Raw genomic sequence first — 16,340 nt, 5'->3', positions numbered from 1 at the left:
AATTTGTCGGTATAGGTCCACGCCTTCATAGAGCCCCCATAGAACGGTTCCTCCCGGTTTTCGGTATTTTGAAAGTTGTGGCCTCAATATTCCACCGAAATAGCTGAAACTTGGTATTTCGTCTTCATTTGGGGTATTAAACGTTCCACATGAAATTTGTCGATATAGGTCCACGACTTCATATAGCCCCCATAGAACGGTACTACTCGATTTTCGGTACTTTGAAAGTTGAGGCCTCATTATACACTGAAAGGGCTGAAGTTTGGTACTTAGTCTTTGTTGGGGGTATAAAACTTTTCCCCCAGAAATTTGTCGGTATAGGTCCACGCCTTCATATAGCCCCATAGAACGGTACATCCCGATTTTCGGTATTTTGAAGGTTGTGGCCTCAATATTCCACCGAAATGGCTGAAATTTGGTATTTCGTCTTCATTTGTGGAATTAAACGTTTCACATGAAATTTGTCAGTATAGGTCCACGCTTTCATATAGCCCCCCCTAGAACTGTACCACCCGATTTTCGGTACTTTGAAGGTTTTAGCCTAATTATCACACCGAAACGGCTGAAGTTTTGTACTTAGTCTTCGTTGTACATATACAGGGTTCCCCCAGAAATTTGTCGCTATATGTCCACGCCTTCATATAGCCCCAATAGAACGGTACCTCCCGATTTTCAGTACTTTGAAGGTTTTAGCCTCATTATCACAACGAAACGGCTGAAGTTTGGTACTTAGTCTTCGTTGGGGTATAAAACGTTCCCCCAGAAATTTGTCTATATATCCAATCGAAATAGCTGAAATTTGACATTTAGTCTTCGTTGGGGGTATAATTATCAGTATAGGTCCACATTTTTATTTAGCCCCCATAGAAGGGTACCTCCCGATTTTCGGTATTTTAAAGGTTGTGGGCTCAATATCCCACCGAAATGGTCGAAATTTGGTATTGAGTCCTCGTTGGGGGGTATAAAACCTTCCACCTGAATTTTTCGGTATAGGTCCATATCTTGATAAAGCTCCCATATAAAGGTACCTTTCTATTTTCGATGTTTTGATGGTTTAAGCTGAATTTTTTGACTGAAGTACCCGTTATTTAACATTTGTGGTTTCCAGTGGTCACATAACTTCTGCACCAAAAATTGTACGCAAAGGTCCATGTTCGGTATAGCCCCATACAAAGATACCTGCCGATTTTCAGTATTTCGAGGGTTTCAGCTACATTTTCTGACTGAAATTTTTTGTTCCCAGTGGTCACGAAACTTCTCCACCAAAAATCGTCAACATAGGTCTATGTTTTGGTATAGCCCCCATATACCGATATCTCCCAATTTTCCGTATTTTGGGGATTTTAGCCACATTTTCTGACGGAACTACCCGTGATTTGAAATTTGTAGTTCCCAGTAGTCACGAAACTTCTCAACCAAAAATAGTCAACGTAGGTCCACACTTTGATATAGCTCCTATAAAAAGGTACAGCCCGATTGAAGACATTTTTAGATACATTTTCTGGCCTAAAATTGTGGAAAGGAAAGGAATCGAATTATTCTATTTCAGTTCAGAATATTTTATGATGGAGGGTATAACAAGTTCTGCACGGACGAATATTAAGTTTTCTTACTTGTTTTTAAATAATTCTAACTACGTCCCACAGTGGTTCAGAATCGTTTTTTCCTGGTCAAAACTCTGCAACTTTTGAACAAATAGTGATATTTTCACAATTCTTTTTGTTCGACAGATAACATATGCAGATTTCCGATGCATTAAAAACATTCGAATTCGGTCTAGTAGTTGCAAAGGAATTCAAGGTCAAAGTTAAAGTTTGAGTTTTTTTTCATATTTTGCATCAAAATATGCGTGTTTTGAGTTTTTCATAAGTTCTAAAAATGTCAAACACCTATAAACAAACCATACAAATACAAAAAATTAAAAAAAAAATTAAAAAAAATTTCAAAATTTTTTTTCCAAAAAAATGGTTCAAAATTTAAAAAAATATATAAATTTTTTCCAAAAAATAAAGAGATACTCTTTGGGTTTTCATAAAACCCATATAACTGTTATAAAAACTCATATATTAATAAAAAAATGTCTATTTGTGTAAAAAAGCTACATATTATTTATATGGGAAACGTTATAGAAAAACCACAAATTTTTACCCATGTAATTTAAAAAAATTTACAAAAGTGTTAAACAGACGGAACGGTGCAGGTACATAAGTATGTATGAACCGAAAGATCACACTCTCGGGCATCATTCCGTGTAAACGGAACTTTGTTCCAAACTGTTCCCTAAAAGTTCTAGTGCATTAAAGTTGGAATTTCAATAAAATTTACTACCTCAGGAAAAATAAAATAGCTCACTTCGTGTAAACGCTACGGTAATCTGTTGTCACGGTTCTTAAAGACAACAATCCTACCTACCTAACAAAAAACAATGAACACAATATCTGTTACAGTTTCTGAGAAATATATATTTCTTTCTCCAGAAATTTGCAAAAATTACGTATTTTCAAAAATTACTAAAAATTCTCGTTTTAGGAGCGAGCACGCCACGCCCTCACCTTCCAATATTTTGAACCAATTTTTTGGTTTACTTAGTTTCAATATGTTTACTATCGAATCCCATATAGAATTTAACAATCGGTGACGACAAAAAAATTGGGATTTTGACCAGGAAAATAGATTCCTGAACCACTGTGCGTCCCTAAGAATATTGTACATATGTACATAACTAACATATGATGATAAAACAATTGTAAAGTACATACCTTTTTTTGTTTTTCGTTGACTGCTTAACACAAATTCACCAAACAGATGATGCGTATGATGCCGACGATGATTTTGCTGACGATATCACGGAGATAACAAACATTATGCAAAGGCAACAGCTTCAGCAGCAGCAGTAGTAGTAGGTACCACGGCAGACAGACAGATGTTAAGTAGGTAAACAGACAGACAGACAACAAGGCAAAGTTACGAAGTAAATAAAATTCGAAACAAAGCACAATCCCGAAAACAAAAAAAGCAAACAAATCTAATTAAATTTTATTGTAGGCCGCCGGTTGCCGGTTATTGGGAGATACACTGCGTTGTTGACGGAAATACAGAGAGGAAAAAAGCACCGAAAATTCGAAAAAATGTACACTTGAGAATTATGTTGTTTTTGCTGTTATGACGATTTTTCTTGTTGTTTTGGTATATCTGCCTCTGTAGGAAATGAACAACCCAAGCGTCTGCGCAGAGCTGGTTTTTGGGTGTAGAGTTGGTAGGAGCAACACCACCAAATGTTTCAGCAGCTGACAGCTGTTGTTGCTGTTGTTGTTACAACAAAGCACCAAACTTCTGATGAATGAAACTTGAATGAAACAGCAGAGTAAATCACACCAACCCAACCACTTGAACTTTTGCAGAACTTCACTTTATTTTCAATGTTTCTTGGGAAAATAACACAAAATCGAAAAAGGATGTTGTTGACGAGATGCTATGGCGTCGACGTTTGTCGAGTGTGGTTGTAAACCGTTGTTGTCGTTTTTTTTTAATTTTGTGATGTTTTCCGGATATAATTGCTTAAACTTTATAAATATTTTTTCATTCTATTTCGAAATTTTTCTCTTTTTGTCGTTTAACTTAACCTTTTTTATGCTTAAACTTAAAACGAAAAAAGATAATGTTGGCGTATTTTTGGTTGCAGATGCTTTTACTTTTATTTGATTAAATTTTTTTTCTTGTTGTTGTTGCTATATTTTTTGAAGATTTCTCACGATTCTTTTCGGTTACTTTTTTGTTGTTTTATTATATTTGCAATTCACCTAAAATGAGAAAAGAAATATGGAGATAATAAAACATTATAAAATAGGCATTAAACAAATGGGGGTTATTATTTACGGCTATATAATTTACGAGGGTCGTGCCACAAGTCATTTAAATGGTAGCAGCCAAAATTGGATGCTTGACTGTTGTTATTGTGTGGTTTATTACTAATTTTTTGTGTGCTTACCATCTTTTTTATCAGATTTCATATTATTTATTACCATAAAAGTGTTAAGAAAACGTAGTTTAAACAAGTTTAAGGTATGCGAAAGTTGGTTACCGGAAGTTTAGAGGAAATATATTTATTTTCGTACTAAAAACTTCTACTCAGCCTAGCTGAATAATGTTTTCGTACTGAAAACTTCTACTCAGCCTGGCGGAATAAGGTTTTCGCACTGAAAACTTCTATTCGCCCTAGCTGAATTTGGTTTTCGCATCTAAAACATCCATTCAGCCTAGCAGAATTAGGTTTTCGTACAGAAAACTTCTATTCAGCCCGGCTGAAAGAGGTTTTCGTAATGAAAACTTCTATTCAGCCCAGAGGAATACGGGTTTCGTACTGAAAACTTCTATTCAGCCTAGCTGAATAAGGTTTTCTTACTGAAAATTTCTATTCAGCCTGTCTGAATAAGGTCTTCCTAGTGAACACTTCTTTTCAGCATGGCAGAATAAGGTTTTCGTACTGAAAACTTCTATTCAGCCCAGCTGAATAAGGTTTTCGTATTGAAAACTTTATTCAGCCTGGTTGAATAAGGATTTCGTACTGAAAGCTTCTATTCAGCCTGGCTGAATAAGGTTTTCGTACTGAAACCTTCTATTCAGACTGGTTGAATAAGGTTTTCATACTGAAAACTTCTATTCAGCCTGGCTGAATAAGGTTTTCGTACTGATAACTTCTATTCAGACTGGTTGAATAAGGTTTTCGTACTGAAAACTTAATTTCAGCCTGGCTGAATAAGGTTTTCGTACTGAAAACTTCTATTCAGTCTGGATGAATAAGGTTTTCGTACTGAAAAAGGTTTTCATACTGAAAACTTCTATTCAGCCTAGCTGAATAAGGTTTTTGTATTGAAAGCTTCTATTCAGCCTACCTTGATAAGGTTTTCGTACTGAAAACTTCTAGTCAGCCTAGCTTGATAAGGTTTTCGTACTGAAAACTTCTATTCAGCTTGGCGGAATAAGGTTTTCGCACTGAAAACTTCTATTCTGCCTAGCTGAATTAGGTTTTCGTACTGAAAACTTATATTCAGCCTGGCTGAATAAGGTTTTCGCAATGAAAACTTCTATTCAGCCTAGCTCAATGCGGCTTTCGTATTAAAAACTTCTATTCAGCTTGGCTTAATAACGTTTTCCTAGTGAAAACTTATATTCAGCCTGGCAGAATAAGGTTTACGTAAAGAAAACTTCTATTCAGCCTAGCTGAATAAGGTTTTCGTATTGAAAGCTTTTATTCAGCCTAGCTTGATAAGGTTTTCGTTCTGAAAACTTCTATTCAGCCTAACTGAATAAGGTTTTCGTACTGAAAACTTCTATTCAGCCTGGCTGAATAAGGTTTTCCTAGTGAAAACTTCTATTGAGCCTGGCTGAATAAGGCTTTCGTTCTGAAAACTTCTATTCAGTCTAGCTAAGATTTTCGTATTGAAAGCTTCTATTCAGCCTAGCTTGATAAGGTTTTCGTACTGAAAACTTCTATTCAGCCTGGCTGAATAAGGTTTTCCTAGTGAAAACTTCTATTGAGCCTGGCTGAATAAGGCTTTCGTTCTAAAAACTTCTATTCAGCCTAGCTAAGGTTTTCGTACTGAAAACTTCTATTCAGCCTGCGACCAATTTCAGGTATTTTCAAGTTTTTTTCTGACCGAATTAGCTACAATTTGAGATTTACGGTTCCTATTCGTCAAACAACTGCTCCAATAATAGGTCCTATATAACATTACCGCCAGATTTCAAATATTTTGCATTTTTAATTGATTTGTTTGCGGATAGTTTAGAAATTTTTTACCGAAGGTACTCCTCGTGATCATGTTTACAGCGATATTATGGTTTTTCGTGGGCAAGTCCATTCTTCCTGATATTAAAAGGTGACCAACTGAAATGAGACCCACTTCCAAAATGGACTACGTCGGTTCATTCCTTTTCCTCCGCAACACTTTTGAATAAGGGTTTCGTACTAAAAGCTTCTATTCAGCCTGGCTGAATAAGGGTTTCGTACTAAAAGCTTCTATTCAGCCTGGCTGAATAAGGTTTTCGTACTGAAAACTTCTATTCAGCCGGGCTGAATAAAGTTCAAAAGTGTTGCGGAGGAAAAGGCTGAAATTTGGTAAATAGTCTACGTTGGAGGTAAAAACCTTTTCGACTGAAATTCGTCAGTATAGGTCCACGTTTCGATATAGCCCCCATAGAACGGTACTGCACTTAAAACTAAAAAATAATTTTTCATGATAGAATTTCTCAAATAAAACGTTTGCCGTTTAATATTGTCACAATTTTTAATTCAAATGTAAGCGTTTTATTTGAGAGATTCTATCATGAAAAATAATTTTTTAGTTTTAAGTGCAGTACCGTTTTATGGGGGCTATATCGAAACGTGGACCTATACTGACGAATTTCAGTTGAAAAGGTTTTTACTTCCAACATAGACTATTTACCAAATTTCAGCCATTTCAGTGGCTGATTTTCGGTATTTTGAAGGTTTGTGGCCACAACTTATCGGGAGGTACTGATCTATGGGGTCTATAAGATTGCGTAGACCTGTACGGACACATTGCTGGAAAGTTTTATACCAACAACGAAGACTAAATACTAAATTTCAGTCATTTCGGCGGAATATTGAAGCTACAACCTTTAAAATATAAAAAACCGGGAGGTACCGTTCTATGGGGGCAATATGAAAGCGTGGACCTGTACCTAAAAATTTTAGGTGTAAAGTTTTCAGCCATTTCGGTGGAATATTGAGGCCACAACCTTAAAAATACCGGAAATCCGGAAGTAATATTCTATGGGGGCTATATGAAAGCGTGGACCTATGCCGACAAATTTAAAGGGGATAGTTAAATACGCCCAACGAAGACTATTTCGATTTATTGTGGCCATAACCTTCACAATACCGAAAATCGGAAGATACCGTTCTATGAGGGCTATATGAAGGCGTAGACATGTACGGACAAATTTCTGGGGAGAAGTTTTATGGAATATTAAGTTTGGTGGAATATTGAGGCCACAGCATTCAAAATATCGAAAATTGAGTTGTACCTTTCTGTGGGGCTATATGAAGGCGTGGACCTATACCGATAAATTTAAAGGGGAAAGTTGGTTGAATACCCCCAATGAAGACTAAATACCAAATTTCATTCATTTCGATGCATTATTGTGGTCACAAACTTTAAAATACCGAAAATCGGGATGTACCGTTCTATGGGAGCGATATTAAGCCGTGGTCCGGTACCGAAAAATTTATAGGGAAAAGTTTCATACCCCCAACGAAGCCTAAAACCAAATTTCAGCCATTTAGGAGGAATATTGAGGCCAAACCTTCAAAATACCGAAAATCGGGAGATACTGTTCTATGGGGGCAATATGAAGACGTAGACATATACCGACAAATTTCATATGGAAGTTTTATAACCGAAATGAAGACTAAATACCAAATTTCAGCCATTTCGATGGATTATTGTGGCCACAACCTTCAAAATACCGAAAATCTGGATATAACGTTTTATGGGGGCTGTATAAAGGCGTAAACCCATACCGGCAAAGTTCTGAGGGAAAGTACCCCTAACGAAGACTAAGTAACAAATTTCAGCTAAGACCTTCGAAATACCGAAAATCGGGCGTTACAGTTATATGGGGCTAAATCAAAAACTCCTATACCAAATTACAAAGCTCTATCTAAAAAATTGCAAGCTGTATCTTGATTTCAACAGACGGACGGACGGAAGGACAGATGGACATGGTTATATCGACTTAGAATTTTACCCTGATCAAGCATATATGGTAAATTTCAAATTTCCTTTACAATTCCATCGAAAAAAAATTAAAAAAATTTTTTACAAGCACATTCACGATTTTTGGTACATGGGTTAAGAAAAAAATCGTGGTTCCAAATCTGTTCGCGTTCACAAAATTGGATGCTGCGCCAGAAATTTATGGGCGGTTTTATTCCCTTATAAAGAAAAAATATTTAAAAATTCCCTTTGTGTTGTAATACCAAAATGTATATAGAAATCGGTAACAACATTTAATATCTATCCGTAGACGCCTAAATATTTGCTAAATTTATTTTCATTTTCGCGGAAAATCAAAAAATAATGAAGGAATCGTGGAGTAAATTTTATTTATTCTAACTCAGAGTCCATAAAAATCTCTAAAAAATAAATTAAAAATACGTACAGAATCTAGACAATGTCCAGAAAAATGTGAGACTAAAATTTTATAGATTAGGATTTTAAATTGCTTATTGCGGCTACAACAAAAGACAAAAGTTTATTGTTGGAACATTATTTCAAAAATAATTTTTTTGGTTTAATACGAAAAATTTGAGAACATTTGTTGGGAGTTATTCTACTATTTCGCTAAATTTCCAAACAAAATCTGAATTATTTTGCTAAAACCTCTTCAAGGAAAATAGTTTATCATCGTGAAAGTATATTTGCTTAGTGTGCTAAGTAATAGAATTAGGAAATAAAGAGTGATATTGATATTATAATCAAAGAAAAAACATAAAAGTTAAAAACCGTATAACGCGCGAAATAGTTAAAATCAATTGAGGCGCATGTGCTTTTCGCATAGAGCGAGTGCATCTCTGTCAATATGTTTGCATTTTTCCATGTTTCATTCAGCGAACAAAGTGTGCCATCAGTTGCATCTTACTACTCCAAAATGCTTCATGTGGGTAAAAATAACGCGATGTTCATATGATTATAAGGCGCATCCGATTTCAGTGACCCCCTGTTGAAAATACGTCAATAAGAAAATTTTTATACAGATTCGTCAAGAACCGCGGATGTGCTACCTGATTCTATTTTTGGTTAAATACGAATACTACTCCCGAATCTCTGTAATGTATAACACACCTTTTTGACAAATATTATAATCGTGTATAAAGGATTCCATTTTTGTAAAAAAAATTTAAGGGAATTCGCGGTTTAGTATGCGGATTAGTCAAAATAAAATTTTGCTTATTTTCCTATTTTCAGGATATCTATATCAGCGGTTTTAGTGGATGGATTCGATCGCGGTAGGGCTCATTAAATCCGGCGCGGAAAAAAACTAAAATCACGCGGGGTTCAAGGGTACCTGAGTCACAGTTGTAAATTTTGAAGCCAAAAAATAGGTTTTTAAAGAAAATTTACGCACCAAAAATTCGACTTTGGACTCCTATTACTAGGGAGCTGTACGGAGCACACTCATGAGATATACATCAGACGACGTCGAATCACGAGTTCTACAATCCAATAAATAGTTTTGGTCATTATCTGGTTGCGCCCTCCAATTATAAGAAAAATTCAAAAAATCCCAATTTCAAAACTTCAAAATTTCAGCATCGATTTAAGGGGGATGCACTGTATATATCGAGAAGTCATACATTAGAACCATGTTGCCCAAGGGGTATTCTTCAATTCTTTCTTTGAGCTCAGGTCTGAATTTTCCCTGGTTTGACTAGAAATCAAGAAAAAACACAAAAAAACTTGCTAACTTCAACACATTTTTACCCATTTTTTTATATTACCACCAACACAGCTTCCACGTAATTTATTTATTATGGTCTATATTATGAGACCCCGACTAAAACACTTCAATTAATATAAATATATTCATATTATATAAAATATATTGACAGTTCGCGACTTATAAAATGGTGAACCTCAACTTCAACGATTGTAAAACATTTTTGAATATTACCATATACTTTATAGAGTCTCCGATGAACATTTCGATAACTTACAAACGGAATGACAAATTTAATTATACCCTCTATATAAGGGTAGAGGGTATACAAATATGGTTCAGTAGACCGCAATTTGCCACAAAACTATGTGAAATTTTTCAACATAAACAAGTCAAAATTTAGATTAGGATGTGCTCTTTCGGATAAAAAATCTACCAAAAATGTCTTTGTTATCTTTTCTTTATTACTGGAGACACCCATTAACCGATCGCCATAAAAGTTCATATTTAAGTTTTCCGGATCAGTGGAAAAAATTGGAGGGTGAGCATTTCAATAGAAAATTTTACTTTTTTGGGTCAGTCTAATATATGCACGTGTGTATTTTGGAGGAACATTCTACCCACAGTTCACAATATTTAAAAATAATAACACAATTGACATCAATAGAAAGGTAAAGGTTCCTCTTACAAGTATAGGTTATGTCTCTTCCAGGAATAAATATATAAGCTGTATATTAAAAATTTTCCCAATTTTCACACAAAACTTTTTGTCCATTTCACCCTCTAAATATTATCTGATCGCCATCTCCAATTGCAAGCTTCTTCTTTTTCATATACTCTTACCTTATTTAAAATTTCGAGGCGATCTGAATATTATTGCGACCTACAGAGTATCTTCAATATCCGATAAAAAAATATGTTTTTGGTCCATTTCTCCCGCTAAATATTTCACGATCATCACCAATTAAAATAGCGATCTATTCTGATGTGAAACCTACCTCCATACCAAATTTCGTGATGATCGGCCCATTATTGCGGCCTGGAGTTTGATTACAATTTATAATGGACAGACGGACGGACGGACACACATCTCCAAATCGCTTTATTTCGCCGAGATATGAAGATTGGTATACCACATTGGGGGTCTCCGACGAATATTTCGCGGTGTTAGATCATTTTTTAACAAAACAAACTTATAATACCATACACATAGTGGTGTAGGGTATAAAAATTGCGAAATTTTTTCATGTTTTATCAAAAAAATTGATACTGATATTTTCAGGATATATGTATAATGTAAATAGACATTTCATTTTTTTGGTGACCCATATTTGACGAAGAATATTTTTTTTTTTGACGACATATCTCTAAAATTATGTTTTGTGGGACAATTTTGAATAAACTCAGATGAAGTCCGACTTTAACCCTAAAACGTGTTTTTCATTTTTAAAGAATCCTGGCGATTTGGTTCTTTGGGTTCTCAAGACAGTAAGAAGGCATTGCACTTCGGCAAAAGACATATTTGACAAATTAAATTTACCAAACATTCCTTTTTCGCTACTAAATAACTTATCTCCCGACTGTTGGTAATATTTTCAATAATCTTTCAACACATTTCAAAACATCCAATAATCTTTCAAGACCATAAAAAATATCTTTTAAATTCTTGCTAAAAAAGAACATAACCTAATTTTATGGCTACTAAACTTGTTATGCGGACCCCTTCATCAATGATATGTATGTATGTAGTTTTTACGACCCTTCTTAAGGTTTCAGCCTGCTGTTATTTTCTTGTTGTTAATATTCTTTTTTTTTCTCCAAAAAACGCACGCGACATGAAAACGTGTATCATCCACATGCGGCGGCGGATGACAATGTTTTCTGGTAAATTTCTGAGTGTGTTTGGCTGACTATGACAAAAGAGGGTACAACAAATGAAAGTATGTATGTAAACATAAAGACAACAATATATACATACAAACAAAAATGTATATGCATTGCATACTAAATAATAAATAAACAACAACAAGTAAATTCTTTTATGACAACAAACATATTCAAACAACATAAACATTGCCACAGCAGATAAAATTTAGTCACACACATACATACATATACCCAAAACCAAACGGCTTTCGTCAAACCTTTTTGTCTGCCTAGTCTGTATTTGTGTGCGGTTACAATCCAACCTTTCCAACATTCACTTGTCACTCTGTACCAAATCCAGCAACAAACAGCCAGCTCATCGGCCTCATGTACCCAGCCAACAAGACCCATAACATTTTCCATCAATACTGTATCCATGGTTGTTGGCTTAGTTGTATCTTTATCCATGAAACACTTTTCGTCGTAACACGAACGAATATGCCGACCATAACGGACGGAAGAAAAATGATTCCTTATTGTTTTTGGTCTTGGTGGTCTTGGACAAAGCGAAAAATCTCAACCGAAAACAATGTCAAGAGACATCGGATAACATTCTTGTGCGTTTGTGTGAAGTGTAGGAGAGTGAGCGGCAGAAGGTGAGAGGTATGTACTAACTCATTGAGCATTGAACACCAACCAGACTTCTTGATAACCTTACAAGTGGCCGACGAAGTAATGGAAGGTGGTATAAACACACTCCACACTCCCAACACATCTCAACAGCAGCAACAACAACAACAACTTTGTGGGTATTGAATAATCCATGGAAAGGAAAAAGGGTGCGACACAAAGAAGCAATCTTGTGTTGATGACGATGACGACGGACGACGTTGATGTTACAAGTGGAAGGAAATGAAACTTCAAACTCCTCTTCAACGGTTTATTGAGAGAAATAAATAATGAAAACTCAAACAAAATGTCAAGAATGTGAGAATGGCAACAGAAAATAAAATAATATAACCGCAAAATAATCTCATGGTCGATGAGATTGAATGAGGCTGGTGTTATATGCAGAAAAAAAGAAACCCCCTGATTGTGGAATTGATAAAAACAAAGGTCAGAAATGGCACAGACTTATTTAACTTTATCTCCACAATTTTAAAATAAATCAATCAGGGCGTTTTTTCACATTAGAACAAATTATTAAGGCTACAGTATAGGCTTTAGCTTAAGGTATATTTATAACCTCAGCATTTATGCTAACGAGGGTATGTATGTATATACACTTTCATAGGGCAAAATGTGCCTCATCGAAATAATGGCCTTAGACCCCAAGTATGTTTTGACGAAATCCGTTTCAGACAATTTGGAGTAGATTTAGCCATGTTCGTCCGTCTGTCTGGCTGGAGCGCACTATAAATCTCGAACGGATCAACCGATTCGGTCCAAAATTTGGCTTTCGTAATATTTTGCCCAAACTTAAATTAAGTTCGAAGAGGGGTTATATCGGGTACAACACACAACATTTCGGAAAATTCAGTTTAGGACCTACTCTCGAATCGCTTTCACTTTTGTTTTAACAACATGTTTTCTCTGACCCCTTACGACGGTAAAATTTTCATCAGGGGCAAGTACATACTTCCAGAAATAGCCTGAAAGTTTAAAAAAACAAAATGCCCTAGGACATCGTGTGTAGTGGTTGGAGCGCAAGAGAACTCTCGAACGGATCTGCCAATTCGATCAAAATTTGGCCTTCGTAATATTTTGTCCAAACTTAGTTTAAGTTCAAACATTCAAAAATTTTTGTTGAAGCAACTTGCATTCGCTACATTAATTACAACGGTAAAAGTTTTTTTCAGGGGCAAGTCCATATATCTTGAGAAAACAGCCCGAAAGGTGTAAAAAACCCAGGACATCATATATAGATTTGATGCGAAATTTGGTCTTCGTCACATTTTGTCCAAAATTATTTACAGTTCGAAGATGGGCAATACCGGTCCACAACTTCCGGTACTTCCCCCCAATATTTAAAAAATGTCACTAAAATGGTATGCACGATATCTCTTGAACGGGGCAACCAATTTGGTCAAAACTTTGGATCTCCTAATCCTTTGTCCAAATTTAGATTAACTTCTAAAATTGCCCATATCGGTCCTCTCCTTAGCGTACCTCCCCCACAAAAGTTTAGGATTTGCGTTTAAGTGCAGTTTAAGTCTGTTCGAAGATCCTTTGGAAATATATAACGATGGTGTTCGTTGTGGTCCTGTTTACAGCGATATTATGTTATACGATGACCCACAGAAAATCTCTGTCGACAAAGCCGACTGATACTTTTTTACTTGTTTTCAAATAATATGGATAAATAAAGAAGCTGATTTAAGTCTTGGTCCCTCTTTCATCTCAAGTAAACACTCACCTTCCGTGGTGTCACTTGGGGAGCTGCCTTTAACACCCGTTAAAGGTAGCGAGCTAACATGTGCCGCTTGTTCACTCGTAACAACGTTAAAAATTGGGTAAGAAGGAGGCGCCGCTATACCAACACATGGACCTATCATGACAATTTTTGGTGGAGTAGATTTGTCACTACTGGAAACCCCAAATGTAAAATAACAAGTAGTTCGGTAAAAAGAAATTGAAATTGTCGAAATACCAATAAGAGGAAGGTACCGTTATATTGGGACTATACCAAAACATGGACATGTATTGACAAATTTCAGTGGAGAGATGTTGTGACCGCTGGAAACCTCAAATGGCAAACTGCGGTAAGTTTGGTTAAATTTGTAGATAAAATCCTTAAAATAAAGAAAATCAGGAAGTACTGTTATACAAAAATATGGGCCTACATTCACAATTATTTGTGGATAAGTTTAGTGACCACGGGGACCTTAGATGGCAAATCACAGCTGGTTCGGTTAAAATTTTTAGCTAAAAACCTCAAAATAACGAAAATCAGGAGGAACCGTTATATAAGGTCTGTATCAAAACATGGACCTATGTTGACATTTTTTGTGGAGAAATTTTGTGGCCACAGGGAACCACAAATGTCAAATTACCGTTAGTTCGGACAATAATGCAAAACACATAAAACCCATATACCATTAACAGGCGGCCCAGTAAGCCCAGCGGGTATCTTCTCTTAATGTCAAAATATATTTTTGTTTTAGCAAAACAATAAAAGAATATTTCAGTTCAGCAAACTGAAACTATGGCAAAATGTTTTTTTTTTTTTTTTGCAGGCAGGTCAAATTCGAAGATAGTCAATATCGGTCAACGTTTTGGTATAGCCCCCATATAACGGAGTCCCCCGATTTCCGGTATTTTGACGTTCTTAGCTACAATTTGATATTATTTGATATTTGATATTTATTGTTCCTGCCAAAAATTGTGGACCTTAGCCCATGTTTTGAAAATTTCTGACAGAATTAGCTATTATTTGTCATTTAGGGTTTCTAACTATCAAGAAACTTATGTACGAATAATTGTGGACATACATATGTTCATGCTTTGGAACATACCCCATATAACCATACACCCCATCCCCAAATTTCCGGTACTTTGAGGTTTTTAACTACATTTTCAGATAGATTCAGCTATAATTTGACATTTAATGTAAGGGCTATTCCAAGTTTTGGAATTTTCTTTTTAGACCGAATTCTATCACACATTCCATATTTCATCGAAATCAAATATATATAGCGTGTTTGGTGCAGCAAATACGTGAAATCGGGCAAAAATATATATGGGAGCTATATCCAAATCTGAACCGATTTCCCCAATAGTAATAGCGTTATTCCTATGGCTAAAAAAATTATATTACGCAATTTTCAGCTTAATTGGACAATAAATGGGTCTATCTCGTTTCCTTTTGTATATTATATACAAATGCACAAAGACATAATACCCCTTACCACAGTGTGGTGTAGGGTATAACAAATATTTTCAGAACCGAGGCAGGATTCAGAAATCGATTTTCCTGGCTAAAAACCAAATTTTTGTCGTCACCGATTGTCAATTTCCACATGGGATACGGTGATAAACATATTGAAAGTATCCAAAGAATCCAAAAAATTAGGTCAAAATATTGGAAGGTGTGGGCGTGATGTGCTCCTAAAAACGACAACTATTTCCTAATTATGGAAAATACGTAGTTTTAGCAAATTTCCCAGAAATAAATAGCTATTTCTCGGAAACTGTAGCATATAATGTGTTCATTGTCTTTATACCCTTCACCATAATATGGAGGGTATACTTAAATGTGTCATTCCGTTTGTAACATTTCGAAATATTCATCGGAGACAATATAAAGTACACATATTCTTGAAATTCTATATCGATATAACCATGACCGTCTGTTCGTCCGTCCGTCCGTCTGTTGAAATCAAGATACAGCTCGCAATTGTTATACCCTATACCACAATGTGGAAAAGGGTATAATAAGTTTGTTTTCCCAAAAATTCATGTAACGCCGCGAAATATTCGTCGTAGACCCCTCATGTGGTATACCAAACTTCATATCTCGACGAGATAAAGCGATTTAGCGATGTGTGTCCGTACGTCCGTCTGTCCGTCCATTAAAAATTGTAATCAAGCTAGAGGCCGCAATTATGGACCGATTGTCACGAAATTTAGTATGGAGGTCGGGTTTGGACCAGAATAGAACTGATTAGTTTTTGGCGATGATCGTGAAATGTTAAAGGGATGAAATGGACCAAAAACAAAATTTTTGCTCGATTTTGTAGCCGCTCTGTAGGTCGCAATAATAGTCCGATCGGCGCGAAATTTTAAACGTAGTTTTGGTTTGAGATGAAGAAGTAGCGTGCAAGTCAACGGTATGATCGGATAATATTTAGCGGGTTAAATTGATCAAAACTTTTGTGTATACATTTAAATAAAAGTTATCATTTATCAAAAGCTAGCCCGGAAAGCTAGTGCACAGGGATAGTGGTATAGGGTATCACATGGTCGGCCCCGTCCGACTATAGTCTGTTCTTACTTGTTAAGACAGAGCT

General features: G+C 35.7%; 1 protein-coding gene across 10 annotated transcripts in view; it reads right to left on the bottom strand.

The window, feature by feature from the left end:
* rut (adenylate cyclase rutabaga) overlaps positions 1-16,340 on the bottom strand; it is a 318,097-nt gene that overhangs the window by 290,005 nt on the left and 11,752 nt on the right. For all 10 annotated transcript variants that reach the window (XM_073972872.1, XM_073972869.1, XM_073972871.1 and 7 more), the window contains exon 2: positions 2,760-3,800. The gene's annotated coding sequence lies outside the window, so the exon portion shown is untranslated. The remainder of the gene's footprint in view (positions 1-2,759; positions 3,801-16,340) is intronic.

Source organism: Musca autumnalis, unplaced genomic scaffold (assembly GCF_047663935.1).
Source record: "Musca autumnalis isolate F117 unplaced genomic scaffold, ASM4766393v1 scaffold_3, whole genome shotgun sequence".
Taxonomy (NCBI): domain Eukaryota; kingdom Metazoa; phylum Arthropoda; class Insecta; order Diptera; family Muscidae; genus Musca; species Musca autumnalis.
Note: the sequence above shows the minus strand (reverse complement) of the source record. Positions and strands in the feature narration are given on the sequence as shown.